Source organism: Lynx canadensis, chromosome B4 (genome assembly GCF_007474595.2).
Source record: "Lynx canadensis isolate LIC74 chromosome B4, mLynCan4.pri.v2, whole genome shotgun sequence".
In the NCBI taxonomy this organism is placed as follows: domain Eukaryota; kingdom Metazoa; phylum Chordata; class Mammalia; order Carnivora; family Felidae; genus Lynx; species Lynx canadensis.
Window position 1 is genome coordinate 27,527,113 of NC_044309.1, and position 21,048 is coordinate 27,548,160.

A 21,048-nucleotide genomic window follows, 5' to 3' on the forward strand; every position below is an offset into this window, starting at 1 on the left:
CGGTGTTGTAATCCTGGCAGCTCAGATAAAGCCAGAGTAGCCAGCTGACCATCTAAAATCGAGAAGGAGAGTCTGTGTGCAGGTAGATGGAATTGGCATTCTATGGTTTATGCATTTGGAGTACGTGTACTAGAGGGGGAAAGCCTTGGGCCCGTGGAGAGAGTCCCCTGACTGCTGCTCACTACTCAGAAGCCTTCTGCCCTCCTAATCACTGTGCACGGAAGTGAATAAATGCTCTGTAGGAGCAGCGGCATAAATCACAACGCTTTATTAGGATCAGTCAGCTGCAATCCCTTTGTTCTATAAAAAGGTTATAAAATAAACCATAATCACTTGGACATGTATAAAACCCAGACTGAAGCTCATCTAACTCTTAGGGGCTCTTGCACTGGAAACCGCTGCTGCTTCAGATCCCTGAGCGACTCATAGTTGCTGAGTTAGACCCATAGTTCTAAGCCCTTAATCCCCCTGGTGCTCCATTTACACGGCCACGCATCTTTCACTTGGTCCCTTTTCACAGCAGTATTCCATTTGTGCAGTGTTTCTATTTTCAGTTGGTGTTACTGCCATTTGCATTTGTGATTTTCAAGAGCTTTGTTTGGTTCCCAGGGCTGATGGCCAGGGGGCTTTGTATTGCAGAAGAGGAAACTGAGGCTCAGCCACTGAGGGCCTTACCTGGGCTGGAATTAGAACGAACATCTCCTGACTCACAACTCGGTGCTCTCACTGGCTGAGTCCTGGAAGGATCAACTGGTGCCAAGCTAGAGGTTGACTCACCCCCTTCCTGAGGCTTCCTTGTACGACTCCCAACTACCATGGTCCTCGCTGGGGTGTTTTCACTGGATTCTTTCCCTGGGGTGACTCTCTTCCTCATTACATTTCATTGCACATTGTAATTGTTCTTATCATACTGTGTTTTTAAATCTTGGGTCTGAAGTGCAGTTGCGAGCTTTCTAACACACGCATTCCTCTTTCCTGTCACTCATATTCACACACACACACACACACACACACACACACACACACGCATAGAGGCACAGCATGGCTATTGGACCCGTTACCCCTTCTTCAACCAGCTCAGCGCCTTTCAGAAGATGACTTCGTATTTGCTGTATCCAGATGTTTATTCCTGTTCGATGGTGTGGAGCGCTACACCGTTCCCGCCGGCTGTCCGATACCAATGGATGCTCATAGTTAACCTGTCTGGTCTTTTCTACAAGGGGCCTGTTGGAAAATGAGCCATCGCCCCTTGGGAATGGTGACCATGCTGTCCCTTCAGCGTTGGGCTCCTTACAGGTTACAAACAACAGCTCTCTCCCTGTAGGAGGAAGAAGGTGATGGACTTAGAAGGGCTTCTCCATCCCAACAGCTCAGCCCCCAAACTTTGGCAGCTTTGTCCTCCTCTCGGACCCTTTGTTTTCTCTCTGATACACTGCCCCTCCTGCTCCCGCTCGGTGGCTGCCGCCCAGCCACCTCCTGGCAGTCCTCGGTTTCAAGTGTCTCAGGGACACTTCGCCTTGGATGCCCTTATCTCCATCTGTCATTGGTGTTTAATTGCTTCCCCCCACCATCCAGCCTGCTCCTTGACACGGGGGAAGCTATCCTTTCTGATGACTCCTGTCAGCTTTTCCTCTGGCTGATCAGGCTGCCCCATTTTGGCTCCTCTGTGCGCTGCCCCTTTGTGTCTGCATTTCCCCGGGGTTTCCAGGACGCGTCTTTGTCTCTCTCTTGGGGCTGCCCTGCTCTTTCTTTCTCTCTTCTCCCTGCTTTTTCTTTTACCCTCTCAATTTTTTATAGAGGTAGAATTGACACACAACCTTACCTTAGTGTCAGGTGTATGACGCAATGATTCAGTATCTGTATATATTACGTGATGACCACAGTGCGTCTAGTTAATATCCACCCCCCCCGCACATAATTGCAGAATTTTTTTTCTTAAAAATTTTTAATGTTTTATTTATTATTTTTGAGAGAGAGAGAGAGAGAGCGTGACCTGGGGAGGGATAGAGAGTGGGGGTAGGAGGACAGAGGATCCAAAGCAGGTTCTGCATTGAGAGCACAGAGCCCGATGTGGGGCTCAAACTAAAGAACCGTGAGGTCACGACCTTAGCCCAAGTCAGACTACTGAGCTACCCAGGCGCCCCCAAAATTATTTTTTACTTTTAATGTTTATTTATTTTTGAGAGAAACAGACAGAGTGTGAGCAGGGGAGGGGTAGAAAGAGAGGGAGACACAGAATCCAAAGCGGACTCCAGGCTCTGAGCTGTCATCACAGAGCCCGACGTGGGGCTTGAACCCACGGACTGCGAGATCATGACCGGAGCCGAAGTCGGAGGCCTAACCAACTGAGCCCCACAGGTGCCCCAATCATCAAATACACTCTTATCACAGTTTTTACTTAGAGGCAACTTTGCCTTTAAAAAAATGAGTCTTTGGAATTGAAACTTGGAAACACCAGTTTTGAAACTGGTCAGGTCAGGGCATTTCAAAGGCCGGAACTTTGGAGAAAACAGCTTGAAATTTATTTTGGCTTTTATTTCCCATGGCAGGACCTTGAAAGTAACTGAAACATGGGCTTGTTTTTGGATATACTTTCCCTTGCAAATGGAAATTGCTCATACATAGAGCAGAATTAATGTTTGCTTTTTTTTTTTTTTCCAAATTACATTTCTGAAAGATCTTGGAAGGTATTTTGTGCTTTGTGGCCAGTGTGGCTTGTGTGTCAGTCATGGGCATATCAAGACTGTGCTGGGCCTTTTATTCTAGAGGCTCCTCGGGTATTTTTTTTTTTTTTTTTTTTTTTTTTTTTTCAACGTTTATTCATTTTTGGGACAGAGAGAGACAGAGCATGAACGGGGGAGGGGCAGAGAGAGAGGGAGACACAGAATCGGAAACAGGCTCCAGGCTCTGAGCCATCAGCCCAGAGCCCGACGCGGGGCTCGAACTCACGGACCACGAGATCGTGACCTGGCTGAAGTCGGACGCTTAACCGACTGCGCCACCCAGGCGCCCCACCTCGGGTATTTTCTAGTAGTGATTCCATGTCCATAAAAATATGCTAGAGAGTATGTCTGAGGAGAGTTCCTTGATTTAGGAACCTAGCTTTCTCCCTAAAGCTATGAACAAGGAGGGCTGTCCTCAGAGTGAGGAATGGAGCAGATTGGCTGCTGGGAAGCAGTGGGAGAGGATGTTCTTGCCCTGCCTTGAGCCAGAGCTGCGGGGATAACATGGTTGGTGTTTGGCCTCAGCAGGCTGGCTTCTGCTTGGCCGAGCTGGCCGTGAGCTCTGGAGTTCTCCGGCCTGATACTTGCTCACTGCAGGGAAATTGCTCTTTCTCTGAATGTGTGTGTGTGCGTGTGTATGTGCTAACAACTTACTTTTTATTTCCTCTTGTCCTCCTTCTTGAACATTCTGAAAACAGTGAAAGGATGCTTACCCGGGCCAAAGTGGAGTTTGGTTCTAGAACTTCCCAATTAAAAAGGAGCACCGTTGTCTTGCCCCAGTAGATATGGGAGCCTGTTTAAAGACCTGGGATGGGAGCTTGTGTTAGTACAGACCATAACTCACCCAGACTGGGGGATCTTTGTCTCAGCAGCGTTGTGTAGTTGGTGTTACAGCAGAATCCCGACGTGCTCAGCAGGTTCAGTTCACCTGGACAAGTTAGCCATCTAGGACAACATCAGGACAAAGGCATTTAAAACTGGAATCCCATGGAAATAAACAGTGAGAGTAACCTAACAGCCTGTCCATTCCTTCGCTTGTTTGTTCAGCAGGCATTGGTTAACCTCATAGTGGTATGCGTGTGTGTGCACACACACACACACACACACGTGCATATGTACGTGCTCAGTATTGAGAATATAGGGTGAGTCAATCCTGCCCTCCCAGGACTTACAATCTGGGGATGCATTTGTAAGCACAAAAGCACAGGGAAGTGTCATAGGCGTTGCGATGGGTGAACAGTCCGGGTGCAAGGGACACACAAAAGACGCGGGGGGCGGGGTGGGGACGCTACTGCAGCTGAGTCACGGACTGGCTGCACCACATACCAGGCCCTGCACTGAGGGCTTGACCTGCTTTACCTCTCTTCATCAGCACAGTCTTAGAAGTGGAAGCCCTGGGGACTAGGTCTCTCGAAGGGGGTAAGACAGCACGTAGGCAGGAAGTAGTAGAGTCTGGGTTTGAACTCAGATCCAAGGTTCTAAGCCTCATGCAGTAGATGAGAGAACGTATCAGTATCTTCCCGGGTTTACTTTTTTCCCTCTCCGTCCATCTCCAACGCTTTTTGTCATGAAGGGAGAAGGAAGCCTGCAGAACCGTTTTGTAAAAGGATGTGCAGTGGGGGTCTAGACTCCCCACAAGCATACAAAGGATATACTATGGGGATCCAGTTTAGAGAGTTACTCTGAGTCTGTAATTATGCAGTCGCTCAGAGTATCCTTTTTATATTCAGTGTTTTGCCAACTGTATTTCTAAAGAGGCTTTCTTTTCCCTTGGCCAAGCTTTGCAGAAACTGGCTGCCAGGCTTATTGTCACCCAGGAGGGACCGTACCCCACAGCTCCCCACCTCTTCTTGGTGCTGGGCGTCATGGCCAACAGCCTCTGCTTTCTGCCTTGCTGTTCTCGGCTGTGTTTGGGTGAGGAAAGTGGTTCTATTTCAGGCCTGCTGAAGGAAAGAGTACTTTCCTCACGACGAAGCAGAAACATATCAGTGCACGGCGTGCAGGCTCTCAGAAGTCCTGTCTACAAGTCAGCGTGGGGTAGGCTGCCTGGCTCTTATCTCCCCTTTTCTGCCTTTTAAGGACTACAAGTCTGTGTTTCTGATAAAGCCTCGTTGTGATCGTGAGAATACTCGTTGGGCAGGTGGAGGAAACCTACCACTCTTGAAAGAAAGGAGAAGCTCAAAAGGGAAGTTGGTTCCTGCCCTCTCGAGAGTCTGTGAGGACAACGGGCAGTCTCCTTTAGAGTGAATCACTCTGGGGCTCAAGAAGAAATTTTGGCAAGCACAGACTACTTTAGGGCTACGTCTATACGTCCGATTTCAGATGTAGCTCTTGATGGCAGTGCAAGTGGAAAGACAGAACTCTGTCCTTGAACCGTGTGTCAGAATGAGGAAATTGCGTGCTTGAATATTTGGAAGTAAACATGCTTTAAAAAAAACAAAAGCTGCAATTTTTTAGTCTACTAGATTTCTTTTTTTTTTTTTTTTTTTTTTTTAAATTTTTTTTTTTTTCAACGTTTATTTATTTTTGGGACAGAGAGAGACAGAGCATGAACGGGGGAGGGGCAAAGAGAGAGGGAGACACAGAATCGGAAGCAGGCTCCAGGCTCTGGGCCATCATCAGCCCAGAGCCCGACGCGGGGCTCGAACTCACGGACCGCGAGATCGTGACCTGGCTGAAGTCGGACGCTTAACCGACTGCGCCACCCAGGCGCCCCATAGTCTACTAGATTTCAAAAGCTCTAAGAATAAGGCAAAGAACCCATATTCCTAGAAAAATTGTAGACCCTGAGCTCAAGCATAGAGACAACTCACTTCAAGCATTGTTAGACTAGTTCTTCCTACAAATGAATTTGATATAAGACTTTTAAATTCTGACCCCCAAATTATCCAGTTGTCTGTTGAAAAAGTCTCAATCATCGTATACTTCTGACATTGAGTTTCCGGGAAAAAGAAAAATACCATATGCTTGACAAGAAAATGATATGGTAGAAACATGTTTTGGTTGATTATTTACGTAAACCCAACATATGTGTGTGTGTGTGTTTAAAAACACAAACTTCCTCATCACTTTTTTTTTATGTTTATTTATTTTTTGACAGAGAGAGAAAGAGAGAGACAGACAGACAGAGCGTGAGTGGGGAGGGGCAGAGAGAGAGGGAGACCCAGAATCCGAAGCAGGCTCCAGACTCCCAGCTGTCAGCACAGAGCCCGGCGTGGGGCTCGAACTCACAGACCACGAGGTCATGACCTGAGCCGAAGTCAGACGCTCAACCTACTGAGCCACCCAGGTGCCCCCCTCATCACTTTTTAAAAAAACTAAAAGCTTTCTTTCACTGTGTGGCATTTTTTTTGCTATACTTGGTTCTCATAGTGCTGGAAGAAAACACAAATTGGTTATAGCAGGCAGTGAAAGCACTTTACTATTCTTTTTCCCATGAACAAATTAGTTCCATCTTTAGTGTCTGGGCTTCTTAAAAACAAACAAACAACAAAAACAACAGCAACAACAACCAAAAAAAAAAACTACCTTCAAGGAAACTGCAAACTTACTGTGGCGCGAACACTCACTTCCATTCTGAGCACAGATCCTGGTTCGAGGTTCAAATAGTATCTCATTGTGAAACTACCAGCATTGATAAGCCCACTCCTACTTCACACGCTCCGTGGCCATGGTCCCCGACACACATGGTCTTCTCCGTCACTTCCCATTTCAGCTAGACGTTGGCTTTCAAAAGTTAAGTGCTATTTTTAAATACCACCACCCACCCCGTTTTCTCCTCCCAAGTTTTTTATCCTCTTTGGTTGGCAAATGCACATGGGTTGCTGATGGCTACCTAAGACTGGCTTTTCTGTTTCATCTCGTATTTTCCAGTTGGTTTTCCCATGGTTATCAATTCTTGGGACAGTGGGGAAGAGTTAATGAGCTGTGGGAGAGCTGCCTCCATTGTAGTTGGTCCTTATCCGTACCAAGTATAGTAAACCTGAGGATGCCTGCCTGCGGATTTAATGGTTTTTTCTCATTTCCATGTAGATGGGAAAGCGGAGACCGTTTAAAAGTTGTATAGTATGACAGAGTTTTTCGCGCTCGAGATCTTTTTTTCTAGGATAATTACTCCCTGAAGTTTCCATTCAGAGTCTGGTAGGACATACAGCTCTTGCTAAGAGTCAAGCCTTCTTAACAGCGAATCTGGAAGTTTCAGTTAAAGTACTATGAAAATGAGTGATCGTGAATAATTGTCACTTAAGTGTAAGAGATGCTTATTCAAGTTTATAAATATTTCTGACCGCTATTATGGGCAGGAGACTGCGCTCGGCACTTTCACATGACTCGTGTCATAATCACAACCACCATGTGAAGTAGGTAGTGTTACTTGCATTTTATAGATGAGCAGTTTTGAGGCTCATGGAGGTACAATGACTGGGAGAAATCATTTGTCTAGTGGGTAACCGGATTGAGATTTAAATATGGATCTCCCAACTCTAAGGTCGCATATACTTTCCAGTATATAGAACCAGTACATACACGGTAGTTAAATCACAGTAAAGGTCACACATATAACTGGGGATTCCAGAAGTGCAAACTTGATGCTAACGTAGTAAAATATTAAGAATAAAGCTATCACATTAGGGCTGGAGTTTTTAGTCCCTTAGTCCACGTTGGGTTTGGACTGCTTTTTGGTAAAGATACCGATTATTCTGGTTTTGTGTCCAACTCATTGGGAAAACACTGATTGCTGTTGTGGTTTTAATGTATGCCTCTTCCAAAGGCCACCGCCACTCTGTGTTTGTTTCTGTCTAGCTCTATTGAATAGAATGTTGCCACTCTTTTCTTAACTTTCTGGTAAGGTTTTTTGGGGGAGAGTTTGGGCCAGTATTAAGCCAGAATTTCTTAACTCCTGGGGCTTCGTGATATAGTTTTGGATAAGTTCCTCAAGCTTTTTCTTTTGCCACATTTCTTTATTACTCACAGAGAAAACTTTTAAGTAGTAGTTTGGGAAATTTTTGAGTTAAAAAAAAAACAACAACTCATAGTTGCTGTCATCATATTGGAGTGCATAAACCTAAAAAAGAGAAAAAACTAGTAGCTTGATGTTTAACAGTTTTCCCCCCTCAATTGACCTCTTAATTTTCTATATTAATAGGAGGAATCATGACCACGATCATTGGAAATACTACTTTGCACTTATGTATGCTTTATGATTTCACACACATCTCCTTTTAATTCTTTTTGCACTCTATAAGATGAACAGAGCTTGCTTCTTATCTTTCTTTTATAGATGAGAAAATAAAGGCTCACAAAGAAATCTGTTCTATTCAAGATGATAAAGGGAACAGATAACAGGGCCTGGCCTAGAAACCAGGTCTTCTGATTCCTATCCCTGTTTTTATCACTCTTAATTTCGGCCAATAACAAGTGATAGAGTTTTCTAATGGGATTGAAAAAAAATTAAATGTGTCATGTTTACTTCTGATACATTTGTCACTATTTGAAACTTTGTTATAAAGGTGTCCAACTCAACCTTTCTCTGTTAATCCGTTATGAGATGTAAGGCCAAGGGATGTTGGAAGAAGGAAAATTATCACCATAAATAAAGTAAAACTCTTCACTGAGGGTTAGAAGGGAAAGTATTGGCTTGTCGAATGGTGTCTCAGAATTTTCAGCGATCACAATAGAGATGCTGGCATACTTTGCTGTTGAGTATCTTCACCTTCCCTATCCTTACTTGGATTATTCAAGCAGAAGTGCTGGAAAGCCCAGCTCGCCCCAGGACTGGTGACTAGTCGGTACTGACTGACTAGTCAGTATGGTAGAAAAGGTAGGAAAGGCATGTGTCATTGAGTGTGTATTCTGTGTTAGGCTAACTTTTGGCTAAGCGTTGTCTACACAATATCTCACAGCTCTTAGTATAATCCTGTAGATGCGTGCCTTAAATGTCAAGGAGTTTAAATCTAAGTGGAGGAGCTCATGTTATTTCTGGGTCTATAAGATGAAAAAGTTCAGAGTCTTTAAACTCTACCATCTCAAATTCTATGGTTTATTTTTCAAGATTAGCTTTCCTGGAAATACCTTCTCTAACTCCTGCTTAGGCTAGAAGTCAGACAAAAGAGCACTGGTTATGATGATACCAGTAGGAAGCCAAAAGAAAAATTTACCAGAAATTGACTTGAACATGAACTGCCTACCTGTGAAGAGTAGTGTAGAACAGTATTTCTCAGGCTTTAGTGTGCCTTCCGATCACTGGGGGGATCTCGTTCAAATATTTATGTATTAACTGATTTTTCTGTCTACTTCTCTTATTAAATATTAACACACCAGTATTGGAATATATGACTGTTCTTATGAATTTGTCTTTCTCCTTGCTGTTCTATCCTTTTTTGCTTCCTGTATTTGGAAGCATAGCTGTTAAGGTAAATAGATGTTTAGGATTGTTATATCATCTTGATGAACTGGTCACTTTATCATTATGAAATGACCTTTTTAAAAAACAGGTGATAGGGGCGCCTGGGTGGCTTAGTCGGTTAAGCATCCGACTTCAGCTCAGGTCACGATCTCGCAGTATGTGAGTTCGAGCCCCGCGTCGGGCTCTGTGCTGACTGCTCAGAGCCTGGAGCCTGTTTCCAATTCTGTGTCTCCCTCTCTCTCTGACCCTCCCCCGTTCATGCTCTGTCTCTCTCTGTCTCAAAAATAAACGTTAAAAAAAAAAAAAAATAGAAAAAAAAAAAAACAGGTGATAATCTTTGCTCCAGAATCTCCCATTTGATATTAATGAAGCCATTTCAGTTTTCTTTAGATGGATATTATCATTGTATGTCATTTTTCATCCTTTTACTTTTAACCTGTTTTTCTTTATATTTCACTTCTTGTAGGCAGTGTGTAATTGACTCTTACTTTTGTTTCCAATATGACAATATCTGTTCTCTATTTGTCCCATCCTTTATTCTCTTTGTCTGTTTCCTGCCTTCTTTTGGATTATTTGAGCATTTCTTATGATTCCATTTCCTCTTATTGGGTGGGTTGCTAGCTATATATCTGTTTAGTTATTTTAGTGGTTGCTTTAGGGTTTATAGTCTACATCTTTAACTTATCACAGTCTATGCTTAAGTGATGTTAAACTCCTTCACATATAAGAACTTGACAATAGTATACTTCCATCTTGGCCTTATGTTACCTTTGTCATGTATTTTACTTCTGCATATTATTATTGACTACACATAAATTGTTATTTTTGTTTTAGAAGTCACTTCTGTTTAACTAATATATAGATAATAAAAAAAATTATATATTTACTTAATTGCTATGTCCTGTTTTCTTCATTCCTTTGTTATCCATATTTTTACAAGATGTCTTATTTTTTCCCTGCTCAAAAGGGCTTCCTTTAACATTTCATGTTATTCAGGATTGCTGTTGATAAGCTCTTTTCACTTTTATATGTCCAGTAAAGTTCATACTTATCCATATTTTTTGAAAGATATTTTTGCTGGGTATGGAATTCTAGATTGTCAGGGTTCTTTTTTCCTTTTCTTGTCTTTAAAAAATATTGTTTAATGTTTTATTTATTTTTTAGAGAGAGAGTGCAAGTGGAGGAGGGACAGAGAGGCAGGAGGGCAGAAGGTCTGAAGTGGGCTACGCTCTGAGAGCGGCAAGCCTAATGTGGGGCATGAACTCACAAACTGCAAGATCATGACCTGAGCTGAAGTCCGATGCTCACCCGACTGAGCCACCCAGGTGCCCTGGGGTTCTTTTTTTCAGTTCTTTAAAGATGTTGCTTCACTGTCTTGTCATTTGCATCTTTTTTGGCATAAAATCAGCTGTCGTCCTCATCTTTGTTCCTCATTGAAGCATTCTTTTTCTGCAGTTGCTTTTAAGGTTTCTTTTGAATGGCTGGTTTTGAGCAATTTGATTTATGTTGTGCCTTAGTGTTTTTTTCTTCATGTTTCCTGTGTTTGGGGTTAGTCAGGCTCCTTGTTTCTTTGGTTTATATTTTTATTAAGTTTGGAATATTTTCAGTCATTTTTCTTCAAATATTATTTTCTACCTCTCCCCTCGCCTATCAAGGTTCCAATTACATATATATTAAGTTGCTGGAGCTATCTCTACAACTTATTCATGCTCTATTTTTTAAATTATTTTTTGTTTGTTTTTTATTTTGGATGTTTCTATGGCTATGTCTTCAGGTTCAGTTCTTTTGTATGTGATGTGTATCTGCCATTAATTTTGTCTAGTGATTTTCATGTCACACATTATAGGTTTTATCTCTAGTAATTGGATTTGTGTTTTTGTATATTCATGTCTCTACTTAAAATCAGGAATACCTGTCCTTGTCTGCTAATTCTAATACCTATCTTAATTCTGAGTCAGTTTCAATTGATTGATATTTCTCCTCACTATGGGTTGGATTTTCTTCCTTCTTTGCATGCTTGGAAATTTTTGATTGAAAGCTAGACATTGTGAGTTTATCTTCTTGGGTGCTAGATATTTTTGTATTAATCAAAATATTCTTGTGTTTTGTCTCAGGACATAGCTAAATTAGATGGAGACAATTCTTTTGTGTGTTGCTTTCTAAGGCTTGTTAGGTGGGACTGGAGCAATGTTCAGTCTAGGGCTAATTATTTGCCACTACAGAGGCAAGATCTTCCCAAGTACTGAATGTCCCCGAACAAAATGTCTGTTTGGTGGAAACAGGTACTGTTCTTGGCCCTGTGTGAGCACCAGACAGTGTTACCTCTAATGCTTTCTGGTATTTTTTCCCCTAGCCACAGATAATTTGCTCACACACACATGCATTGATCAGCTGAATACTCAAAGGTGACTCTTTGAGGATTCTGAAATTCTCTCTGTGTTAAACTCCCTCTGTCCTCGAAATTCTTTGTCCCCCCAGGCTCTCAGCTCTGTATCCTCAACTTAAGAAGTCACTGGGCTCTTCCTATGTTCTCCCCTCCCATGTCTTGCCCAGAAAATCCCTTAAGACAATAAGCTGAGACAATCATAGGCTCACTTTATTTACTTTCTGATGTCTTGTCTCCTGAAAAGCATTGTTTCACATCTTTTCTTTTCTTTCTTTCCCTTTTTTAAATGTTTATTTATTTTTGAGAAGGGGGGCAGGAACAGAGATAGAGGGAGAGGGAAAATCTTAGGCAAACTCCATGCTAACCACAGAGCTCCATGCAGGGCTCAGTCTCATGACCGTGAGATCATGACCTGAGCCAAAAATCAAGAGTCAGACACTTAACTGACTGAGCCATCCAGGTGCCCCATTCTATCTTTCTTTTGTTGCTTGGGCAAAAGCATAAATCTGTTTCCTCTTACTTCATCTTAGCCAAACCTGGGATTTTTTTTTTTTTTAATTTTTTTTTTTCAACGTTTATTTATTTTTGGGACAGAGAGAGACAGAGCATGAACGGGGGAGGGGCAGAGAGAGAGGGAGACACAGAATCGGAAACAGGCTCCAGGCTCTGAGCCATCAGCCCAGAGCCCGACGCGGGGCTCGAACCCACGGACTGCAAGATCGTGACCTGGCTGAAGCCGGACGCTCAACCGACTGCGCCACCCAGGCGCCCCCAAACCTGGGATTTTAAATAAAATTCCAATTCTATTCAGTAGGTTTTGGCTAGGGCCTGAGAGTGTGTATTTCTAAGAAACTTTCCAATGATATTGATGCTTCTGGGAAAAGACTACTTGAGTAGCCAGAGTCTGTAACTATTCATCAGAAATATATGTGAGCTGGGGTGCCTGGGTGGTTCAATAGGTGACTTTGGCTCAGGTCATGATCTCACAGCTCATGGGTTTAAGGCCTGCATTGGGCTCTGAGCAGCTCAGAACCTGGAGCCTGTTTTGGATTCTGTGATTCCGTCTCTCTCTGTCCCTCCCCCACTTTTACTCTGTCTCTCAAAAATAAATAAATATTAAAAAAATTTTTTTAAAAAGAAATATAACGTGAGCCACATTATAATTTTAAATTTTCTAGTAGTCACGTTGAAAGAATTAAAAGAAACCAGGGGAAATTAATTTTAATAATATATTTTCCTTAACCTATTCACCCCAGATGTTATCATTTCAACATGTAATCAATATAAAAATATTTATGAGAATTTTTATTGCACTAAGTCTTAAAATTTGGTGTGTATGTTAGTGTTATGGCAGATATAAATTCAGACACTACATTTTCATCTGAAATTCTTGGTTCCTATTTAAATTTCATAAAGTTCATAGTTGAAAAAGTGGATTTGTGTAACTAAGTCCCAAACATACTTAAGTTTTCCAAATAACTGAATCAAATGGCAAAAATCATTTTACTTTAATAGTTGCGATTTTAATTGACAAAATTAGCCCATGTTTTTTTAGGAGAATTGATTTTATTTTTTGAAACAAAAGCTGATCAGTTTTAAAGCTATGTTTATTCAAATTATATAAATCATTAACTCATGCCAGCTCAGAATTGTTAACATTAAATTCAAAGGGATATTATAAAAATTAAAAATGAAGTCTAAATTTATTAATCTCTTTAAAGTGTTCTTCAAATTTTTCTTATAGATTTTCAAGACTATGTATTTCTTTTGCTTAAATCTCTTCTGCATATTGGTACAAGTTAGAAAAATGTATAAAACCATTATTTTTTACTTGATTTATAAAAAAGTATAAATTTTGATTTACATTTTCCTACTTGTTTGCCAAGATCGTAAGTAAGCTTTTCCTTTTATTGGAACTTCTAATTTGGCTTGTTTTTTTTTTTGTTTTTTTTTTTTACCTTTTGTTTATTTTTGAGACAGAGCATGAATGGGGGAGGGGCAGAGAGAGAGGGAGACACAGAAACAGAAGCAGGCTCCAGGCTCTGAGCCATCAGCCCAGAGCCCGACGTGGGGCTCGAACTCACGGACTGCGAGATTGTGACCTGAGCTGAAGTCGGACGCTTAACCGACTGAGCCACCCAGGTGGCCCTAATTTGGCTTGTTTATATGCAGTGTGATATTTGTGAGAAAACGTAAATCACACTGCAATTTTTTTTGTATTAATTATCTGGCAAGATTTCTTTTGCTTAAAGAAAATCTTGAATTGGAGTTAACTGTAGGGTGAATCTTAGTAAGACTTTTCCATGACCCAACCAAAGATTTGCTTGAAAAGAACACATGATTGTTGACTTAATTATTTTCTATTTCTATCAGCCGTTCTGTAAACGTGATAATTCATAGCATTTATGTGTAAATACTAAACAATTTTACCAACAATATCCAGGACAGTTTGCATAGGCTGTATTTCAGAAAGCCAGCTACAAATTAATATCAAACAGTAGAATGAAGCATTAAGAGAAAAATACCAGTCTCTTATTTTAAAAGTTTAGTAAAACTAGATTTTTGACCCAACATAGAGCACTGTTACAAGAGAAGCTTTACATTTTCATATCTAGCTAAAATTCTTCTTTTACAGGTGTAAAAATTCAGAAGTATCTATGCCATGAGTTCAGCTTTTTTTTAGCTAGGAGTCAATAACATTGCTTTATAAATTGGAAGTCATTTTAGACAGAAATGTACCCAAAGTATTAATTTGGCAATGTCTCTTATATGGTATGACTCATCTAAAGCTACAGAAAACTTGTGATTTTTCAATTTGAATTTATCTTTGATATTATCAGAAAGATCTTGGATTCTATGGGCAGTTATTTTCTTACTTAATTTAAAATCTTTCACTTTTTGTACAATATCTTTTTTTATATTTTCCTCATAATTTTCTAACAGAATTTCCGTAACTAAAACATTTTTTTAACCATCTCTCCATCTAAAAATATTTTTGTTTTTCTTTTATTTTGTTCCAGAATATGAGATGTTTGATAGCTGGCCAAAGTTACAAGCTCAAATTCTGTTAAAAATCATTAAAAATTTTTTTTTGTTAGTCATTTAATTCTGACTTTAGGTGACTAATCTCACCTAATTTAACTCCTTTTTGTCTGTTGAAAAGAAATTCAGCATCGTATTTGCTACGCCTTTGCTGAAATTGTCCTTTAATTGCTCAATTTCTGCTAAATTGTCTGTTTTATCATCTTTGATTTTTTTTTCAACGTTTTTTTATTTATTTTTGGGACAGAGAGAGACAGAGCATGAACAGGGGAGGGGCAGAGAGAGAGGGAGACACAGAATCGGAAACAGGCTCCAGGCTCCGAGCCATCAGCCCAGAGCCTGGCGCGGGGCTCGAACTCACGGACCGCGAGATCGTGACCTGGCTGAAGTCGGACGCTTAACCGACTGCGCCACCCAGGCGCCCCTCATCTTTGATTTTTTGATGCAATAAACAGATATTTCATTTTTCTCTACCACAGCAAATTGCAGTTGGTACTGATCATGACAGTTTTTATTTCTTCCAGTCTCTTTTTCCCCTTACTGTTTTTGTCGTAGTACTAACTTTTGTATCTCCACTTGACTTTATATCAATAATAAGACATTGTCTTTAATTTGAAACTTTGACCTTATTTATTTTATAAACCTGAAAAATAAATTAATTATATATTTAATTAAAACCCCTGTTTTGATTTACTTACCAATTCCGAATTGCATAATTATCACTGTAATGTGTGCCGTCTGCATAAAATATTCATATAAACGCATCACAGTGTATAGCAACGTGTAGGAAGAAAAATCATTTAAACCGAATCGTCTTGTTAACACAATATGTCAAAACGTATCAGTGACCCGTTTCCGTGTAGACTCATACACTTATACAGCAATATTGTTTTGAGCAATACAGCATTTAACGTGAAATGTGATCCTATTAAAGCAATACATTTGTGCTTAATGGACAGACATTTTACACTACTTCAGTTTTGTTTTGTTTTGTTTTCTGTAGACATATTAATTAAAAGTTAAATGCAGTGGCGCCTGGGTGGCTCAGTCCGTTGAGCGTCCGACTTCGGCTCAGGTCATGATCTCACAGCTCGTGAGTTCGAGCCCTGCATCGGGCTCTGTGCTGACAGCTCGGAGCCCGGAGCCTGCTTCTCAACACCTGGATGGATTCTCTCCTTTCTTGCCTCGCAGCTGCTTCTTCCTCATCAGGTCCCACAGCACCAGGAATTTTAGGAGGGTAGCAAAGGAAGTCTTGTATAATTAGTGGTCTCCAAAGGATTTGATGGCTGTGCCTCAAGGGTTGGACAACTTCCCACTGTGTGAGGCCATTAGGACAAGACCCCAGGGACAGTTTGTGGGTTGTAATACTGGGACAGGGCAAGGGTTGTTGTAGGTCAGCTGCCGTTGGCCTTCCTCTTCCCAAGGGCCACTAACCGACGATCTCTGGAGCGATCTGACCTGGTCTTAGTTGGATGGGAACTCTGTCAGCAAAAGTGGCATTCCCGTGCTTCTGGAAGAAGCAGGTTTCATTTTCCCACCATCGGTGAGAGTGTGAGGGGAAGCTTCCCCTTAGCTAAGTGGGCCGGGGATGTTCTCACAACTCCAGCTCTGTTAGTAATCCCCGGCTATGAATGCACACCTGAAAAACGTGAACAAGAGGGTTCGTGAATTAAAAGAAAATGATGTAAGACCTTCTAAAATTCAGAAACCATAGAGCCCCATGTGAGGCTGGAACCCACGAACTGTGAGATCATGACCCGAGCCCAAGTCGGATGCTTAACCAACTGAGCCACCGAGGCGCCCCTTTAAGGTGGTTTCCTTCTTTCTTTCTCTCTCTCTCTTTCTTTCTTTCTTTCTTTCTTTCTTTCTTTCTTTCTTTCTTTCTTTCTCTTTCTTTCTCTTTCTTTCTTTCTCTTTCTTTCTCTCTCTCTCTCTCTCTCTTTCTTTCTTTTTCCAGTTTATATCCTGAACATCTCTGGTTCAGAATATGTTGCTTTGTTTCCTTTTTCAGTACTCTCTTCACAGAAATTAGGTTTCCCAAGGCATTTTCTTTCATCCCTACCCCTCCTCAGCTTGCTTTTATCTCCCACACACATGCCGTGTGCTTTGTATGGTGCTGAATGTTCAGATAGGGCTTAATCAGGGGTGCCTGGGTGGCTCAGTCAGTTGAGCATCCAACTTCAGCTCAGGTCATGATCTCACACTCCGTGAGTTCGAGCCCTGTGTCAGGCTCTGTGCTGACAGCTCAGAGCCTGGAGCCTGCTTCGGATTCTGTGTCTCCCTCTCTCTCTCTGCCCCTCCCCTGCTCATGCTCTGTCTCTCTCTGTCTCAAAAATAAATTAAAACCTTAAAAAAGAAACTTAAAAAAAAAAAAGATAGGGCTTAATCAACAAGGCCTAGTTACATGCCATAAAACATAAAGTATGCCTCGCACCACTGAATAATAAGCTATGCGCTGGAATCATAAAAAAGTTGAGAAAAAAGTTTATTTTGTTCCTCTTGATTTTCGATCATTTCTATTCCCCTCCCCCCAGTGCTAGAGATGAAACAGAATCACAGGTAATGAGACTCCCGTGCGTCAGCTCACATCAGCGTCAGCTCACATCACGATGTTTCTAAGGAAAATAAAATCTAGCCCCAGGGTGTTCAGCTTTTGGCGGTTTAAGGTATTGTTGCATCCATGTAGTTACATTGTCTTGAAGTGTGTCCCCTGAAGTCGCTCAGGATAGAGAGATGATTTGCTTGGCACTGGTTGGTTCCGCAGGTATGGGAATGGACAGCCCTATGGAGAGGCAGCAAGCACCCTGGGCTGGCTGGCCCCTAGTCCCATTCTGACACCATCTGGTCAAGTAGCCCTGGGCAAGTCATGTGCCACTTGCCCAGTCATATTTATTCGTCTTTACCGGCTAGGAATTTGATTATGACACTGCTTCCTGAACCATTCTACTAAACACAAGTGGCCGTTGATGCTTCTCCGACGTATTCAGAGACAGGTTGGAGAAACGTTGTGCACTCTAGATAACTTCCATATTGGGTGTTCAAAGCTCATCAGCACGTTGGAGGTTGTGATCCTGGAGTAAAGGAGACTGCTTAGGCTTATTTAACCTAGCATTTTCTAAACTCTTTGAACATGGGACCTCTCTCTCTTTTTTTTTTTTTTTTTTTTGGAGGAATTACTCTTAATTTTTTTTTAATGTTTTATTTATTTTTGAGACAGAGACAGACAGAGCACGAGCAGGGGAGGGGCAGAGAGAGAGGGAGACACAGAATCCGAAGCAGGCTCCAGGCTCTGAGCTGTCCGCCCAGAGCCCGACGTGGGGCTCAAACTCACGAACTGCGAGATCATGACCTGAGCCGAAGTCGGACGCTCAACCGACTGAGCCACCCAGGTGCCCCGGAGGAATTACTCTTAAATATTACTTGAGTATCCCTACGGTACATAGTTTGGGAAACACTGGGCTAGCTCAGGGTTTAGCAAACTACAGCCTGAAGACCAAATCTGTCACCTGTTTGTATAAATAAAGTTTTATCGGAATGGTGACACCCATCCGCTTCGGATTGTCTGTTCACACTGCCGTAGCAGAGTTATGCAGCTGCGGAGACCTGGATGGCTCACACAATGCCTAAAACACGTTTGCCATAGGTTGTTTATGGAAAAAAGTCGGCCAGCTCTGGCACTAGATTAAACATCGAAGTGATTGATGAATGTGGCTGAAAAAATCAGGTGGTAGAGAAACCCTGATAATGAAAAACAAGAGCCTTGTTCTCCAGAGGCAACACATCTTTAATGGTTCCTGTTAATTCTTTTAGCGGTTATTACCTCTGGGGCTCTAATAACATATTTGCTCAGCTGTTTTGATGTATCTGCTTTGTATCTGTTGAATCTCTGCTCTGATAAATGAAGCACCCCCCCTCCCCCGACACACGCAGGCACGCTCCACTTAGTCTTATCAGTGTATAAACTCTCTTCATGACTATTGCGGTTGTCACAGTCATAAATCTCTACATCTGGTTCCACCTACTTTTATCTCAAGTGCCGAATTTTGCGAGATTTGGATACTAAGTACCACTACCCTTCGGTCTGCCTCTTTGTTTCCCACTTGTCCATCTTTCAACTTGTCTCAGCTGTGTCTTTCCTTCTACGCATTGAGGTTGGTGACATTTGCCTTCTCCAACTGGCACTGTTTGCTTTGCTTTGTCCATAGGTCAAGTCTCAAAATTACAAGCCGATGAGCATGTTAACGTGAACACTGTCTGTGGTAGGGCCAAGTAGTGTGCTATATTTATGCCTCCCTACCTGTAATCCCACAATCACAATTGTATCACCGCTCAACGGAGGAAATTTCTAATGTTATTTTCAAATGGGTTCCTTCTGTGAAATGTCACCTGGTGCTCAAAATCATGGCACATTTGGATCATGTCTTATATTTATATATCATGTTGGCAGTTGTTTTTCTCGAGTCTCATTGACCTGTTTTTTCTTCCCTATTGAGGGAAGACCCATGTTTCTTTACTGTATCCCTAATAATCTCTAGATTTTAACTCATTTGTCTGTTGCTTGAAATGAATGCATTCCTCTTGAAGATGTCCTTTGTGGAGGCCACTTGTTGATTTTCTCATTGCTTCCTAGATCTGCTCCTGCTAATTTTCCTGGAATTCTAGGCTTTGTTCTGTCATTCCTGTATGCTACATTTCCCGTTTCTTGTTTTCCACTCTCATTTTGTTGGAATATTACCTCACATGACTTCCTCTGATTGAAGTGAATTTTCTGAGCCTTACATGTTTGAAAATGTTCTTTACTACGATTGGTATGGATTTATAGGTTTGAAATAATTTTTTTTCCCCTAAATGTCAAAAACGTTGCCCTACAGTTGTTGATGTGAAAAGCTACATGCTGGTCTTTTTTAAATCTTTATTTTGAGAGAGAGACAGAGTATGAGCAGGAGAGGAACAGAGAGAGAGGGAGACACAGAACCCAAAGCAGGCTCCAGGCTGCGAGCTATCAGTACAGAGCCCGACATGGGGCTCAAACTCACGAACCATGAGATCATGACCTGAGCTGAAGTGAGACGCTTAACAGACTGAGCCACCCAGGCAACCCATGCCGGTCTGATTTTTAAAAAAATCTTTTTGACTGACTCTGGTTTCCTTTTTGGAAGCTCCTAGAGTTTTCCCCTATTTCTTTCTTCCTTAATATTTGGCAATTTCATAGTCAAGTGTCCGGGTGTGACTCTTTTCTCATTTATTGTATTTGGTAGTCAGTGGGTGTATCAGGTTCTATTCGGGAGACAGAAATCTAACAGAAATTTGGACAGGAGAAGTGTAAAGAATTACTAATGAGTAGCGGGGGATTAACTAGTAAGGGGTTAGCCTGGGATTAGCTCCTACAGGGAAATGAGAACCAGCGTAGAATACAGGATACAGGGGATACAGGGAGCAGATCTCCCTCCCGGACTGCTGCAGGATCCCATGTGGAAGTGACTGCCCCTCGCCCATCCCCAAAGCTGAGTCATCCCCCGGGGCGAGGGCATGGCCTTGTGGCGCACTGTGCCAGAGCATTGGGTGAAGTGTGCATGCAGGCCCAGGTGGGATACTACCTGCTGAGGTGAAGGATACTCCCTCCCCGGGAAGCCCCCCTGGGTGCCCGCCAGACTTGCTGGGTGCCTGCTGCAAGTTGTCACCGGGGAACCCTCACGGGCACACTGCCGCTAAGCCTGGTGGGAAGCCACCTGCTGGGTGCCTGCTAGACTCCCTGGAACCCACCTGCAAGGTGCGGTTGGGACTCGCTGGTGAGCCTGTTCCTTGGCCTCTGCCCGCTGCTGGCCGGTGGGTGCAGCCGAGCAAGCTGGCAAAAGTCTAGCTGACAGAGAAGCCCCTTCCTCCTGCCCCGTGTCAGCTGGCAAGGGAGAAACCTTTCCCACATCCAGCTCCAGTACCATAAAGTGAGGAAACGGGTGGACGGGAGGCCAAGAGGCAGTGCGGTGATAACTGGCCCAGTCTTGAAGTCTAAGCGCACATCTCTCTTTTGCCCTGGGAAATTTTATTATATTATTTCTTTGATCATTGTTTCTCTTCCTTTTGTCCCCTTCCCTTTTCTGTGGTCTTTAGAGCTTCTGTTAGTCAAATGTGAGGCTGCTTGGATTAATCCTCTGCCTTTGGATCTTTAATTTTTCATCTCTTTGTGCTTTTGCTCTGTGTTCCGAGAAATTTCCATAACTTTGTCTTCTAACTCCCCTATTGAAGCTTTTTACTTGGCGTTCGTAGTTTTAAATACCGGTAGCTCTTTTTTGTTTTCAGACCGAATATTTTCCGAGGCGTTCTGCATTCTTACTTTTCTGGTTGCCTGTACCTATGTTATATTCATCTTCTCAGCATGTGTGCACATCTTCTGTTTCCTGATGACTGATTTCCTCTTTTCACTAACACCAGTTTACACAATTAAAAAAGTTATTTGCACCATCACTTCAGTGGGTCAGACTACCTGAACTGAAACC

The 21,048-nt window shown here is 42.2% G+C and overlaps 2 long non-coding RNA genes across 4 annotated transcripts in view; one reads left to right on the top strand and one right to left on the bottom strand.

Annotated features, from left to right (window-relative positions):
* Nucleotides 1–21,048, top strand: part of LOC115517991 — a 137,658-nt gene that overhangs the window by 5,425 nt on the left and 111,185 nt on the right. The window lies entirely within an intron of this gene.
* LOC115517994 lies at nucleotides 687–6,331 on the bottom strand. Its single transcript, XR_003970137.1, has 3 exons — nucleotides 6,275–6,331; nucleotides 3,568–3,668; nucleotides 687–1,318 (listed from the first exon to the last, which is right to left on the bottom strand). It is a non-coding gene; the product is annotated as an uncharacterized LOC115517994 (long non-coding RNA).